The sequence below is a fragment of the Leucopleurus acutus genome (genome assembly GCF_964270905.1).
Source record: "Leucopleurus acutus genome assembly, chromosome: 20".
Classification (NCBI taxonomy): domain Eukaryota; kingdom Metazoa; phylum Chordata; class Mammalia; order Artiodactyla; family Delphinidae; genus Leucopleurus; species Leucopleurus acutus.
Window position 1 is genome coordinate 43,082,320 of NC_139162.1, and position 15,418 is coordinate 43,097,737.

Genomic DNA, 15,418 nt, shown 5'->3' on the forward strand with positions numbered 1-15,418 from the left:
TACAAAGTGATAGATGGAGAATGAGCCAGGAACAAGGACAAAGATTTCTAGCGGAGGTCTCAGCAGGAGTTTCTCCCTATGGCAAATACATATAATTTTTTTTGATGTCTCTGGAAGCTTAGAGTCCCAAACTTCCTTATCACCCTGAGTCTTGGAACAGTTTCAGCATAACATGAACTGGCTTTTCTTCTCCCAGTTCATATTCTTTTTTTAAAAAATAAATTTTATTTATTTATTGGCAGCATTGGGTCTTCGTTGCTGCGCGCGGGCTTTCTCTAGTTGCAGTGAGTGGGGGCTACTCTTCGCTGTGGTGTGCAGGCTTCTCATTGCTGTGGCTTCTCTTGTTGCGGAGCATGGGCTCTAGGCACAAGGGCTTCAGTAGTTGTGGCACATGGGCTCAGTAGTTGTGGCTCATGGGCTGTAGAGCGCAGGCTTAGTAGTTGTGGCGCATGGGCTTAGATGCTCCACAGCATGTGGGATCTTCCCGGACCAGGGATGGAACCCTTGTCCCCTGCATTAGCAGACAGATTCTTAACCACTGTGCCACCAGGGAAGTCCCTCCCAGTTCATATTCTAAAATGCGCCCTTGAACAGATAAATTCCAATAGCAAAATCATTTATTGTAAATATTGCCTAATAGAAAAGGGAACGAAGGCAGCTCAGGGCTAGTGGAAGGGGGAGGGTTCAGTATGTCATGTAAAGTATTTTCCTGTCTCCTTATTGATCTCTCTTGGCCCTATTTTCTTTCTCAAGTGACTGGCGTATTTGTTTAAAACTGGTTTACTTATGCCCGAGTCCCCAGTCCATCTGCCCCTGGATTTCTTTTTCTTAGTCTTGCTATTCATCAGAGTGCCTCTATCCTTTCTGTTAAAAATGCAAATCATAAAGCACTCACATGTTAGGGGTTCAGCTTTGAAGTAATGTTCCTTAAGCACTAGTCATAAATAGCTACTGAAATAGAAGCTATTGAAATAGCTTCTCACCTCTGCCCCCAGTCACATCTAGTCCTTTAATGTTAACCCCCCTTCCCCATGAACTTAATTTATGTCCCAGACATCTGAGGACCCATAATGGGAAGGCTTCATAATTCTTCCAAGAAGCTCATGAGGAAAAGCAGCAACAATGAGGAATTCCTATATAAGATTTTCTGGAAGGACTGAGCAGGGACTTTATGTCTTGGATTTAGTTTAAAGTGGTTCCAGAGTGGTAGTAATCCCAGATCTTGTCTGAAAATAAAACTATATAATCTCTAGAAAAGAGAGGCACTTTCATCCAAGGATATTGGGGAGCCCAGTAAAATCTCTTTTCAAGGACTGAGTGGCACACAGATAACCAACCAAAAAAGGAAACAAAGCAAACTGAGTAAAGAAATTAAAAAATAAATTTACAAAGGTTCATAAGATCCTCAATTATTGGTATTATCAAATGCATATTATGAATCAACTGTGCCTACCATGTTACAAAAATCTTTGAAAAACTGAAAATTAAAAAAAAAATCCCCTGGAAAGGGAATTATGAATGTTAGATAAATAAGAATAAATCATCCAGATTGCAATACAGAGACTGAAAGATGGAAATTACAGAGGATAGAATGGAAAAACCTACCTAACAGCTAACTGGAGTTCACAAGAAGAGGAGGGGAGTAGAGGCAATGTATGGAGAAGAAAAATTTGCTGAGCACGAGAAGATGCCACTTCACAGATTCAAACTGCTCAACAATCCCAAGCAGGAGAAAAATCAAAGAACTTCACACTCAGAAACATTATGCAAAAACCGTAGAAAACATATTTGGTTACCGAATCCAGTTCAATGCCCAGGGTTCTCAGGGGAAAAATTTTAGTATCCTAGTCTCTGCATTCTCCCTTTAAAATCTTGCATTTTTCTGTGTAACTTGTATTTTAATATTAAAAAGGTCATTGTTCTAAAAGAACATTGACCAAGAGATGTGCAATTCTCAGAGAAGGAAATACTAAAGCCAACAGACACGTGAAAAGATTCTCAATCTTATTAACAATAAAAGAAATGCAAATTTAAGCCACAATGAGTTATAATTTGACACCTAGCAGATTTGTAAAATTTGAAAGTTTCACAAAAATCAAGTGCTGGCACTAACAGTTGCCAACCAAAATAACTATAAACTATGGCAGGAGTACAAATTGGTACAACTTTGAAAAAAATGTCACTGTTTAATAAAGACATAAAAAGACATAAATGGGAATATACTTTGCACTGGCAAACCTTTCCTTGTTACATACTCTAAGCCTTGAGAGGAATCCAGCTGATGCCACAATGTTTTTAAAAACTACTGCTGCTATAGGGACTGAATACCACACTCACAAGATATAACAAGGTGGAAGCATTACCTCGTGAATCTTATGCATATAAGTACTTGATATATGCAAGAAAATTCATAGTGATACTATTTATAATATTTTAAAAATAAGTAAAATTTAACTTACTTAAAAAAAAAGTAAAGGCAACAACACAAACTCACAACAGTAGAATGCTCTGGCCTAGATACATCTTTGTCCAGGGCCCGTGTGGGTGGGCTGGGCAGTCAGAGACTAAGAAGCGCTTCTGGGGCCGGAGGAGGGTCAGAGGAGTGTTTTTTCCCAGGATTGAGGGTCTTGGTCCTCAGTGCCCTCACTCGAGTCTGATAATCCTGAGTCCTTCGAGGACGTGTAATGCACATCACAGCGGCAGTCACTGTCGTAGCGAAGACGTGACCCCTCGAACTTCTGGGAAGTGTCATTGGTCCGCAGACAGCTAATGTAACAGCCCGGACACAGGGCATTAGGGAAAATACAGTCCTGGGCAAGTGGGCGCCAAATACTCAAGACCTATACGAGCTGGACAGCGTGGCAGCAAAGTTTTGGATGAGAGGAGACCTTCGGCTGGTAGAGGCCACTTCGTGTCCCGCACTAGCAAGGCTGCCCTTCTCCGGGCCGGACAACACCTGTGCGAGCAGAGGAATGACCCGAAAGACGTTTCGCGGCCGCATAATATTCTGGGAAGTGTAGTTTCGCGGTTCGGGCGCCATTGTCTTCACAGTGCATGTAGACGGCTGCCGTTGGCTCCGGGAAGCAGAGTTCGCCAGAAACGACTGTTGTCCTCCCGGTACTTAGCGTGTGTGTCCGGTGGAGCAGCCCTGCTGTGTAATTTCTCACACAGCCCAGGCTGTGGTCTCGCGGTGCGCCGAGATCGCGCGGTCGCAGTGCCTCCTGGGAAGTGTGGTTTTTTGGAAGGCGACCGTGCGACGCACCGGCAACTTTTGTATGTGACGCGTAGGAGTCTGAGAAGTGCAGCCGGCCGTGGACTCTGCTTTTGGCCCGCCCCGCGGTCGTCTCCGGCCCTGCAGCGGAATTCTCGGTCCTGGAATCGCGGAGGACTCTGGGCAGCATAGTTCCCGCAAGGCGGGGGGCCATTGTCCGCTGCAGCGATCCGGCGCGTTAGGTACAAGGAGGTGCCCACTGTGGACGGCCGCGCACGGCTTCGGTGCCGGCGGGCTCCGCTGAGGTTTAAGGCAAGTGTGGGTTCCGGGAGGGCCGCCGCAGGCCTCGGGCTGATGGCACCCGGGCGCTGGGCATGGCAGCCACAACGTCGCTGGTCCCAGGGTCTGCCCCGCGGTGTGAGCCCAAATAGGCCCCTAGCTTCTCTGGGCCTCTGTCATGCTTTGTAAAAGGGGAGTAAGGATGGCGCTTACCTCAGAGCTGTTGCGAAAAGGAAAAGGGAGAGCCAGTGTGCGTTGTACGCACTGAAAGAAAACGCCATCTACATTAAAAAAAAAAAATCCAGTGTGTAAACCTTGAACAAATGGCTTTAATATCGCCGAGTTTCAGTTTTCTCAGAGTTTAAAAAAAGAAATTTGGAATAATGTGAATGCCTACTATGCATAGTGGTGAAGATCGAAAGAGCTCTTATTTAACAGTGTTATTACTGTTGTTTTATGAGTTTGTCACTTATGTATATGATAGTTGATTTACACGCATATGGCACCTGGTTACCTCTTGCCTAGGGAAAGGTTAGAGCCCTAGAAAGTGATTCCCAGTGTGATTCTCCATGCAGGTGTGTCCAGACCTGCAAGATAAGCCTGATTTTTCATGACTGCTTTTTCCTGTCCTTGATCTGCCTTTTCAGGCACTGCCCTTCTATAAGAAGAGAGCCTGGAAAGAGGACTGTGTTGACTTTTGGAAATTGCAGAGTCATGTTTCAGGTAAGTTGGTATGTCCCCAAATCTTCCTGAAACACCTACTTATCAGGACTCTTGAGTGTTTGCTTTGCCTTTCCTACCAGTTCCCACCTCACAGAGTCCTTTTAGGGACTGGATCTATGATTCCTTTCATTATAGCACAGGATGTAGACTGCAGAACTCCAAAGTACTGTCTTCTCTCAGTGCTTCTGTTTTCTACCAGTTTCCTGCTAGAAGCCTCTGAAGAGTCTTGAGCAAAACTTTAAAAATTACAATTCAAAGTTCAAGTTTGGAATTATTTGCTTTGTAGTTGTCCAAACTGTATCATGTGGTCTCAATTAATGGTGTATGTCAGTCCTTTCAGTCGTTCAAGTCGAGAGGTTTGGAGTCATCCTTGAGATCTCCCTTTCTCTTATAACTAACATTCAGACACTCTAGTTGGATCTAAAATATACACAGTGTATCTACACAATCTGACCATTAGTTACCCCATCACTGCCACTACCACTGCCACCCTGGTACAAGCCACTTATATTTTGCAGTAGTCACCTTGCTGGATTCCCTTCTTCTGCCCTTGACCCTCTTCAGTCTCTTCTCAATACAGCTGTCATAGAGATCCTCTTGTTATATAATATCCTGTCATTCCTCAGCTTAAAACTCTTTGGTGGCCCTAACTCATAATAGAAGTCAGAGTTGGGTCGTGACATAAAAAGCTTTGTACAGTTAGGCTCTCTTATTACCTCCCTGATCTCATCTTCCTTCTCTGTCTCTTTGTTCCCTGTGAGCTCCAGCCACACTGGCTACTGCCTCCAGGCCTTGGAATCTGCTGTACCATCTACTTGGAATATTCTTTCCCTGGATATACACAAGCTTGCATTCTTACCTCTGTATCTCTGCTCAGGGGTTACTTTCTCGGTAAAGCCTCCCTGAACACCTATTTAAAATTGCAGTCACCTTCTCTCGACTGTCACTTCCACTCCTCCATCACTGTGTTTTCATAGCACCTATCACTCACTAGCTGACACACTATGTGTTTAGTATATGCATACACTCATCGTTTGTCTCCTCCCACTGGAAGGGATTTTTTTTCTTTTTTGTTGACTGTTTTATCTTCAGTGTCCAGAGTGGTATCTGGCATAAAACAGATGCTTAGTAAATAGCTATTGAGTGAAAGAGTGATGAGAAAATGATGGGACAGAATCATGGCGTGGAAGTGAAGCCTGCACAGGAGAAGGTATGAGTGGCAGATGTGCGTGTTGGGCAGAGTCTGTTTCTTGGGTATATTAGATAATTAGAATTGAAAGAACTTTCTTTTTTTAAGTAAAAGCTAAAGTGAACTAATTGCCAAAATCACTCATGGATTCATTTTCTAAACACTTAATGAAGTACCTGTTAGGAAGACTCTTACATAGGTTTGGGTGTACACTGACATGCAGGATTTCATGATCTCGTGCAATACTGTCCAAGAGAACTTTCTACAGTGGGGGTAGTGTTCTATTTGTGTACTGTCCAATGTGGTAGCCACCAGTGCCGTATGACTATTGAGTGCTACAGTGACTGAGGAAGTGAATTTTTAATTTTATTTAAATTTTATTTTAATTAATTTAAATTTATATAGCCAAATATGGTGGCTACTGTACTGAGCAGTACAGGACTGGTAGAAAAGTAAGAAAGCATAAGAAATTAAGGTATTTATTTAATATCCTAAGTTCTGGGGACAAAGGTGAATTAACATCCCAGGCTGCTCAGGCAATTGAAGGGGAAGAAAGAGTTGAAGCATCCCTGGGGAAGCAAGGCTGGAGTTGTTTCAGTGTCTCATAGTACCAGGGCAGCAGAGGTAGAAGTGAAGTTATACCAAACTGAGAAAACACCTTGCGTGTAGGTAGAGAGGCCCAAGAGTAATTCAAAGAAGTGCAAAAATTTTGTACAGCAGTGGTTTTCAAAATGGGGTGACTTTATCCCCCTTAGTCCCACTCATAAGGGACATTTGATAATGTCTAGAGACATTTTCAGTTGTTATAACTGGGGGTGGGGGTGGTTAAGGGGAGTTGCTACTGGCATCTAAAGGGTGGAGGCTAGGGATCCTACTAAACATCCTAAAATGCACAGGACAGCTCGCACAATAAAGAATTGTCCAGCCTAAAATGTCAGTAGTGCCAAGATTGAGAAACTCTGATTTAAATAAAGATCAAAGAGTATCTATTAGATTATGTGAGGTTTCTTCTCTAGACTATTAATACAAAGATATTCATTAATATCAAAACTTAAAATGTAAAATATCTTTGCATTGGTGGAGTAAAACATAGTGTTTTATTCATTTAATGTAGTGTTGATTTTTTAATTTGGCTTATCATTTGGGATTTTTTTTTTTTTTTTTTTTGCGGTACCCGGGCCTCTCACTGCTGCGGCCTCTCCCGCTGCGGAGCACAGGCTCCGGACGCGCAGGCTCAGCGGCCATGGCTCACGGGCCCAGCCGCTCCGCAGCATGTGGGATCTTCCCGGACCGGGGCACGAACCCGCGTCCCCTGCATCGGCAGGCGGACTCTCAACCACTGCACCACCAGGGAAGCCCCATTTGGGATTTTTAAAAGCTAAACATTTAAAGACCACTGTGGGGGGCTTCCCTGGCGGTCCAGTGGTTAACTTCACCTTCCAGTGCAGGGGGTATGGGTTCAATCCCTGGTCAGCGAGCTAAGATCCCACATGCCTTGCGGCCAAAAAAACCAAAACATAAAACAGAAGCAATATTATAACAAATTCAATAAAGACTTTAAAAATGGTCCACATCAAAAAAAAAAATCTTAAAAAAGAAAAAGACCACTGTGGAAAATAGGAAAAGATGGAAATTTTCTCGGTTCATATGATAAGGCTAGCGTAACCCTAATACCTGGCTAAGAGTAAATACAAGTGGAAAAAAGAATTTTCCCTGGTGCCAAAAGAGAGACCTTCTCCCCCTCCCTTTTCTTAGAGTGTTTCCTTGAGAAAAATCTGTAATTGTATATCCTTTCCCTCTCCCTTTGAGATGCTTGTTCATCTTTTTCAAAGCTAAATAAGCCTCTGCCAGTTTTGCAAAGCATTAAAGTCTTTCTTAAGGGCCTTGGAGCCATCTCTTCAAAATGGAAACATGAAGGAAGATGCACCCCTATCTCCCTATCTGTATGGGAGTTTAGCCTAGACTCCTGGCTGCAGATTCTAACTACTTGCTTGTCATAAAGATATGAGTTTTAAAATTTTTCTTTGGGGTAAAGGCAGTTAACACAGATGACTACCCCAATTACCAGGTGAATTTAGGATGAACTATGTGTAGCAAATGATGCTGTCAAGTCCTCTTACTTAAGGACAAGTTATCATTTACTTTGAAAACATGTGTAATGGATTGTATCTGCCTGAGTTTATAAAAGGGTGAAATTTCTTTCTGTCCTTGGAGTCTCATTAGTGATTACCTGTGAAGTGCATTACAGTCTGGTTTAATGCTTATTCAGTAATAAAACTGTTTTTTTTTTTTTACACTGTAGAGAGGATTTTCTGCTTGGTAGATTTGATTTTTAATTATTTCCCTAACACCTGATGAAGGTAAATTCCCTTTTTAAAACCAAAGACCAGTGTCACTGGTGAACACGTGTATTAATAAAATATCCAAATAAAGTAACAGAATATTGAATCTACACTTGGAGTGAAAAATTTACAATAGCCAAACAATGCCTATTTCACCAGTGAAAAGTAATAATAATGACATTTTAAATGCATACTTTGTTTGCACATATTTTAATTTGACTAACCAGTAAGCTATTATTAAACATTAAAAGTTTTTCTAAACTTTTACTATTTTAAATAATACTGTGAATGAGTACTATTGGGAAGAAATCTATTTTCTTAGAATATTTTCCTTGAAATGTGTCTTTTTTTTTTTTTCTTTGCACTTCCTTTAAGGTTCTATTCAAGGACTACCTATGGCATGAAACCATCCTTCAGTCTTCTTGCCCAGGGGTCTCAAATTATTTTAATTATAGATTATGAATATGAGGTTTAATTATGTACCATAAATATTTTTGCTTTTTGTTTATAAATTGGTTATGAACGTGTCTATCTTTAATGTAAAGGTGTCTTTTTATTATGAACCCATTGGATTCTTCTTTTTTTTTGAACCTTAATTCATGTTCTTTTACCTGGCATGTAAACTATAAAAAACAGAGCTAAGCACTTGACTATATGCCAAAAGTTGAATGCTGATTTTGAAAAATTTTATAATTCTATTCCCTACTCTCCTGAAGCAGAGCTCTTATATTTATCTCTTATCCTTATTGTATAACAATGCCAAGCACATAATTATCCAATTATTACTTAACTTAGATCAGATTTCTGATCATTGTCACAACTGCTGAATCTTGTTCCCTTTCTTCCACCCCAGGGTAATTTTACCTCTTAACCAGTGACAAAAGAGGCCAGGGCTATGGTTGAGCCTAAATGTGTTTGCTATTTCAGGTGACATTTAGTGATGTGGCCATAGACTTCTCTCATGAAGAGTGGGGATGGCTAGATCCTACTCAGAGGAATTTATACAAGGATGTGATGGTACAGAATTATGAGAACCTGGTATCTCTAGGTAAGCATATTTCTGCCTCCACCCCAATGAGGGAGATCTTTCTTCTGCCACTCCAAATTGCTAGAGATCCTCCTTAGTAAATGTTCTGAGGAAATGTATAGCTCTGTTGTGTCCTGCCTGAAGCTTATCTTCCCGTTTCAGTGAACATCCTTCAGAACTTTCTTCGGTCCCTTTTTTGATGATAGTCTCTCCTCCATGAAGGCCACAGCTTAAACAATGTTTGTTCTATATTTTTCCTGTAAGCAGGTCTTTCCATACCTAAGCCATACTTGATTGCTTTATTGGAGGATGGCAAAGAACCTTGGATGGTGGAGAAAAAGCTGTCAAAAAGTTTGTTTCCAGGTAAGTCATGGTGAATCAGGCAAAGGAGATCTTTGTTTAAAGATGCTTGTAGGAAGTATGGAGGCATTTTAGTATATTTTAGGGATACTGTCATCAGAGATTACAAATGTAACAAAATTGAGGGATCCTTAGCTTAGATTTCAAAACAACCATTCCTCTATCCTAAATTATTATTTTTCTGTATTACTCATGTCATCTCATCAAAAGTGGAGGGTTTTGGCATCATAATAATTCAAATTGTTATTTATTTGAAATGAAAATAAGGCAATTATTCTTTTTGAGTCCACTTAAGGAAAAATATACAAATGGTTTTAGGCTGAAAAAGCAGAACTTCAAAGAACAAATATGAACATAAGTGTTAGAGGAAGTAAGGGATATATAAGAAGGTTTCTGAGAACAGTATTTTCTTTATTTTTTCTTCTGGCTGCGTTGGGTCTTCATTGCTGCGTGTGGGCTTTTTCTAGTTGTGGTGAGCGGGGGCTACTCTTTGTTGTGGTGCACGGGCTTCTCATTGCAGTGGCTCCCCTTGTTGGGGAGCACAGGCTCTAGGGCACGCGGGCTTCAGTAGTTGTAGCGCACAGGCTGTAGAGCGCAGGTTCAGTAGTTGTGGTGCAAGGGTTAGTTGTTCTGCGGCATGTGGGATCTTCCCAGACCAGGGCTCGAACCTGTGTCCCCTGCATTGGCAGATGGATTCTTAACCACTGTGCCACCAGGGAAGTCCAGAACAGTATTTTTTAATGTCAATAAATATGATTTCACACAGATCCTACATAAACTCACAAAGCTTAAATCTTTCTGAGCCATAAAGAGTATTTAGATTATTTTGTTTTCATTGTAGCTGTTTAGCACAGTGCTATATATTCTTCATATTAAGCATACTAATCTGACAGCAAATTTAGATTAATCAAACGTTGGAGAACCAAGGCTGTGTGAGATAAAATGTAGTCTTTCACATAAGTATAGGCACAAAATGTTGGCTTGGGATCCAGAATGCCTTCTGCATTTTCTTTCTGATAGTTTCCTTTTTTCCCCCAAAACTGATTGCCTATATTAACCCATTTCCCTTATTATACTCTGTTCCTGCCTCTGTGAGCTGTCTGTATTCTCTGTGCTGCATTCGAACTTTGTTCAGAAATCATTGAATATATGAGAGTTGTCAGAGCCATGTGTCTTGGGGGTTAGAGGGGAATGACTTTATTTTTTATCCAGTTCTCCTATTTCTACCATAGAAGTTTCTTTTCAAGAAGTTCAGAAAAAGCAGTGTTTTGCTGTCTTGATCTATTACAGATTGGAAATCAAGATGGGAAAGCAAAGAATTATCAACGAAGGAAGATATTTATGATGAAGATTTTCCCCAAATGGTAATAATGGAAAAAACTATAAAACAAAGTCATGAATTTTCAAATTTTAACAAGGACTTGGATTATATAGAGAAGCTGGAGGGGAAGTGTGAAAATCAGGTAGAACATTTCAGACCAGTGACCCTCACCTTTAGAGAAAGTCCCACCGGGGAAAGTGTTTACAAATGCAGTAAGTTTAGAAGCATCTTGCCTTTAAAGTCTATTCTTTCTGAACCACAGAGAATTTCTGCTGAAGGGAAGTCACATAAACATGATATATTTAAGAAGAGCTTACCAGCAAATTCAGTTATAAAAAATGAGAATATCAATGATGGAAGGAAACTTTTGAATTCTGATGAAAGTGTGGCAGCCTTCAGCCAAAGCAGTTCTCTTACCCTTCACCAGACTTTTAATAGAGAGAAAATCTATACATGTAGTGAATGTGGGAAAGCCTTTGGGAAACAATCAATCCTTAATCGCCATTGGAGAATTCACACAGGAGAGAAACCCTATGAATGTCATGAATGTGGGAAGACTTTTAGCCATGGCTCATCCCTTACTCGACATCAAATAAGCCACAGTGGAGAGAAACCTTACAAATGTATTGAATGTGGGAAGGCCTTTAGCCATGTCTCATCACTTACTAATCATCAAAGCACTCACACTGGAGAGAAACCATATGAATGTATGAACTGTGGAAAGGCTTTTAGTCGTGTTTCACATCTCATTGAACATCTGAGAATTCATACTCAAGAAAAACTCTATGAATGTCGAATATGTGGGAAGGCCTTTATTCACAGGTCATCTCTCATTCACCATCAGAAAATTCACACTGGAGAGAAACCTTATGAATGTAGCAAATGTGGAAAAGCCTTTTGCTGTAGCTCACACCTTACTCGACATCAAAGAATTCACAGTATAGAGAAACAATTTGAATGCAACAAATGTCTGAAAGTCTTTAGCAGCCTCTCATTTCTTATTCAGCATCAGAGTATTCATACTGAAGAAAAACCCTTCGAATGTCAAAAATGCAGGAAATCCTTCAGCCAGCCTGAATCACTGAATATGCATTTGAGAAACCACACTAGATTGAAACCTTATGAATGTAGTATATGTGGGAAAGCCTTCAGTCATAGGGCATCCCTGTTTCAACATCACAGAATTCATACTGGAGAGAAACCCTATGAATGTATTAAATGTGGGAAGACCTTCAGCTGTAGTTCAAACCTTACTGTACATCAGAGAATTCATACTGGAGAAAAGCCATATAAATGTAATGAGTGTGGGAAAGCATTTAGCAAAGGCTCAAATCTTACTGCCCATCAAAGAGTACATAATGGAGAGAAACCCAGTAGTACAATAAGTGTGGAAAAGCCTTTAGGCCATATAAATCACTATACATGTGAAAGATCATATAAGAGAGAAACTGCATAAATGCAGAATTTGTCATAATATACTGTAGCCATAGATCCTCCCTGATTCAAAATCAGAAAATCTATACTGGAGAAAATTCTTATGAATGTAATGAATATGGGAAACTCTTTAGCAATGATACAAGCCTTATTGTCTATCACAATTCACACTGTAGAGAGACTATATGAAGGCAGTAAATGTGGGAAGGACTTTAGTCAGCATTAATCCCTTAATTGACATAAGTAAATCCACACTGGGGAAAAACCCTTTACATGTTACAAGTATGGGAAAGACATTAGGTGATATGACTCTCTTAAAAAACATTAAACACATACAGGAGAGAAGCAATATGAATATGAAAATTGTGGGAAGTCCAGTTAAAATGCATCCCTCATTTTACATCAGAGAACTCACACTGGAAAGAAAGCTTATGTAAGAAATGTAGCAAAGTGTTCACTAAGCATTCTTAGCTTGCTAGACATCAGAAGATTAATGTTAGAAAAACCTGAAGGATTTAGGAATTATGTGTAAGTCTTTCTTTGCAATGATGCTAATTTGTAAACAATTCTACAGGAGAGCAAACAAGCATATTATAAATGAATATGCATATCTTATAGTAGCAGCATGCATTTTACTCAAGAGTCCTACATAGAAATTATCTTTAGCTAATGGGCATGTGAAGATATTTAGTCACCCAGTGGATCCAATAAATGTTATAATTGAAAATTAAAGTTGCAACAGAAGTAGAAAGTGGTGTGAATAAAATTTTTGGTCTCTAGTAAAATCATTTTGTATATATTGGACTCTTTCACTGACACACTGATATTTCTTACAAAATTTTCCACTACTTTCCTCTTGAAGAATTAGGATCAGCTTTCCTATATAGCCTTATAGCCTTCAGTGGGAGACTAACAAACCTAGAAAAAAATGGCCTGATCTCTGAGCTAAGAATGTCTCTATTTTGATAAGGATAATTCACAGTCCATTTCCAGTTGGCTTAATTGACACATTTTAATTTTTACAAGTGCTGTGAGAACATAACCAAGAAACTATACATACTATGAGGAATTAGAGCAGAAAGGATGTGCTTTTTAATCCAAATCCTAAGGAATGAGTCCTAATTGCAGTGATCCTCCATAACTGCAGATTCTGCATCTGCAGATTCAACCACTCGCAGTTGGAAAATGTTAAAAAAAAGTTTTTATCCAGAAAGTTCTAAAAAGAAAAACTTGAACTTACTGGCTGCAGGCAGTTATTTACATGGTATGTACATTGTGTTTACAACTACATGGCATTTACATTGTATTAGGTATTATAAGTAACCTAGGGATAATTTAAAGTATACAGGAGGATGTGCCTAAGTTATAGCAAATACTATGCCATTTTATGTAAGGGATTTGGAGCACCTGCAGATTTTTGTATCCATAGGGGTTGAGGGAGTATGTTGGTCCTGGAACCAGTCCCTCACAGATGCTGAGGACAACTGTATGTAAGGCACACATGCTCTTGGAGTTCATTCTAGGCAAAGCAGACAAGCAAGTTCTATCATGTTTTCTGCATCCAGAATACATTATTCAGTGTCTAGTTTCAAGTTTTGTGGCTTTGAGGTACTACTGTTAGCAGCAACACTAGTAACAGCAGCAGTCATTTCCCCATCCCTTGATCATTGTTATGGGAGGTTGGAATTTACTAGTCCAGAGCTGTTCCCATTACTTCTCCAGCCTGCTCACCAATTTTGAGAGCACTAGTATCCTGCAACATATCTTCTTAAAATAGTTTTTGTTTTCTACACTGAACCTTGACAGATAATTATAAGGGGGATGGCTTCAAATATAAGTTTCAGATAAGAAATGGAATAGCCTTACGGGCTTCACAGTTTCCTTTCTTGTGACTGGAAAGGTGATACAGATCAGTGATTAGGATTGCATGGACACAGTTGCAAGTAAAGGGCAGTTATATAATTTATATTTCAGATTATGTTCTCTATGGCATTTGATAGTTGTAAGATTATTTTAAGGAAGAATATTATATTGGTGATATAATTCTGGTATGGAATGAGTAATAGGGTTTCCAACTTTAGACAAAATATTCTACTCTGGTACATATGCTACTTTTAACAGAAAGCTAAGAGGTGAAGGCACATAGCAATTCTCACCAGGTATAGTGGGTCTGGAATGGGATGGTGAAGTTTTAATATTAAGCAGAAATTTATCTTTCCTTTGATTTAGTTTTAGTTATAAGATTTATTTCGACATTCTATGGCATGTTGAAGGATCTTCGAGAAATTTATAATTAAAGGAGTATGGGATGGTATCAAACAAGGATAAGAACATTTATAATTATGGATAGACTGGCCCCTAGAAGTATATTTAGTTGTGCAATAATGGCGGTAGCTTTTTGTTTCTCCTGTGCTCTGTCCTCTGCTCTCCTAAGCACTGATACAGCAAAGATGAAGCAGTCCTTTAATCCCCCAGATTTTATTCGCTTTCACTACACATAGTTTTATGCCATCTTGTTATGAGGATTCGTCCAAATACTCATACTTTGTCATTTAAAAAGCATGAGCATACACGATAATGTTTTACAATTCTTGATTTAAAGTGCCTTCACAATAATACTGAACTAGGAAAAGAAAGCCAGAGACTTAAATATTTGAGATAGTGACGGTTTTAAGAAAGCAGTAAGAGTATATACCTGAGATCATAATGATGTTATAATGTCACCAATGGAGAATCATGCTCAGTCTTATCTCTTAACCATTTCTTGATGTGTATGAAGAGCACAGGCTCTGGAGTCATGTTACCTGGGTATAAAACCAAGTTATGTGTATACTGGCTTTGTATGACCTTGGACAAATTACTTTGCTGCACCATGCCTAAGTTTCTCCATCTGATAATAAGATCTCAGGATTATTATGAAGATTAAGTGGGTTAATTGATGTAAGATGCTTATAATGCCTGGTACCTCAAAAGCACTAAAATAAATATTAGCTATAAATTTCATCATCTTCACATGGCTGCTTCATCATTCTGGTCTCAAATGTCACATCTTCTAGTGGGTCTTCCTAATCACCTGTCACCCATCTACTTACTGTTTCACCTTTTGGGGGGCTCTTACAAGACACTCCCATTTGCTTCCAACAAATCTTCCTTTGGTATTTGAAACATCTTGCAGGGGAATATATTTATTATCCAAAATACTCTGAGGAGACACAAAGGACACTGGATAGGAAAAAGTGAGACAAGAACACAGCAGGGCTGCAGGAAGATGGGAGGGTGTACTACACATGTGTTTTGGAGAAAGAGCAGAATGAAGGAGGCTCCAGGTCCCTGTGGAGAAGAAGTGAGGCTTTGCCCAGTGAGACCAGAAGCCTAAAGGTCTTCAGCATCACCTCTCAGTACAGGGTCCTTTGAAATGAGTGCAACTGCCCTCAGTGTTCCTGAATAGAGTTTACAACCATGTTATTGAAGGTCACTGATGCCTGGAAAGTTGGAGTAGCTTCAGTAGCCTTGGGCTAGTCATATGTTGCTG

General features: G+C 39.8%; 2 long non-coding RNA genes across 3 annotated transcripts in view; one reads left to right on the forward strand and one right to left on the reverse strand.

Moving 5' to 3' along the window:
• The first annotated feature begins 3,303 nt into the window (after positions 1-3,303).
• On the forward strand, positions 3,304-12,802 carry LOC309977172. 2 transcript variants are annotated; one of them, XR_014327032.1, is made up of 5 exons: positions 3,304-3,523; positions 4,138-4,213; positions 8,672-8,792; positions 9,036-9,134; positions 10,422-12,802. It is a non-coding gene; the product is annotated as an uncharacterized lncRNA (long non-coding RNA). The 2 variants fall into 2 exon arrangements; XR_014327033.1 differs by having other exon boundaries at positions 9,039-9,134.
• The window catches only part of LOC309977173, a 336,876-nt gene continuing 330,844 nt past the window's right edge, over positions 9,387-15,418 (reverse strand). The window contains exon 3 of the long non-coding RNA XR_014327034.1: positions 9,387-9,827. This is a non-coding gene — a long non-coding RNA (uncharacterized lncRNA). The remainder of the gene's footprint in view (positions 9,828-15,418) is intronic.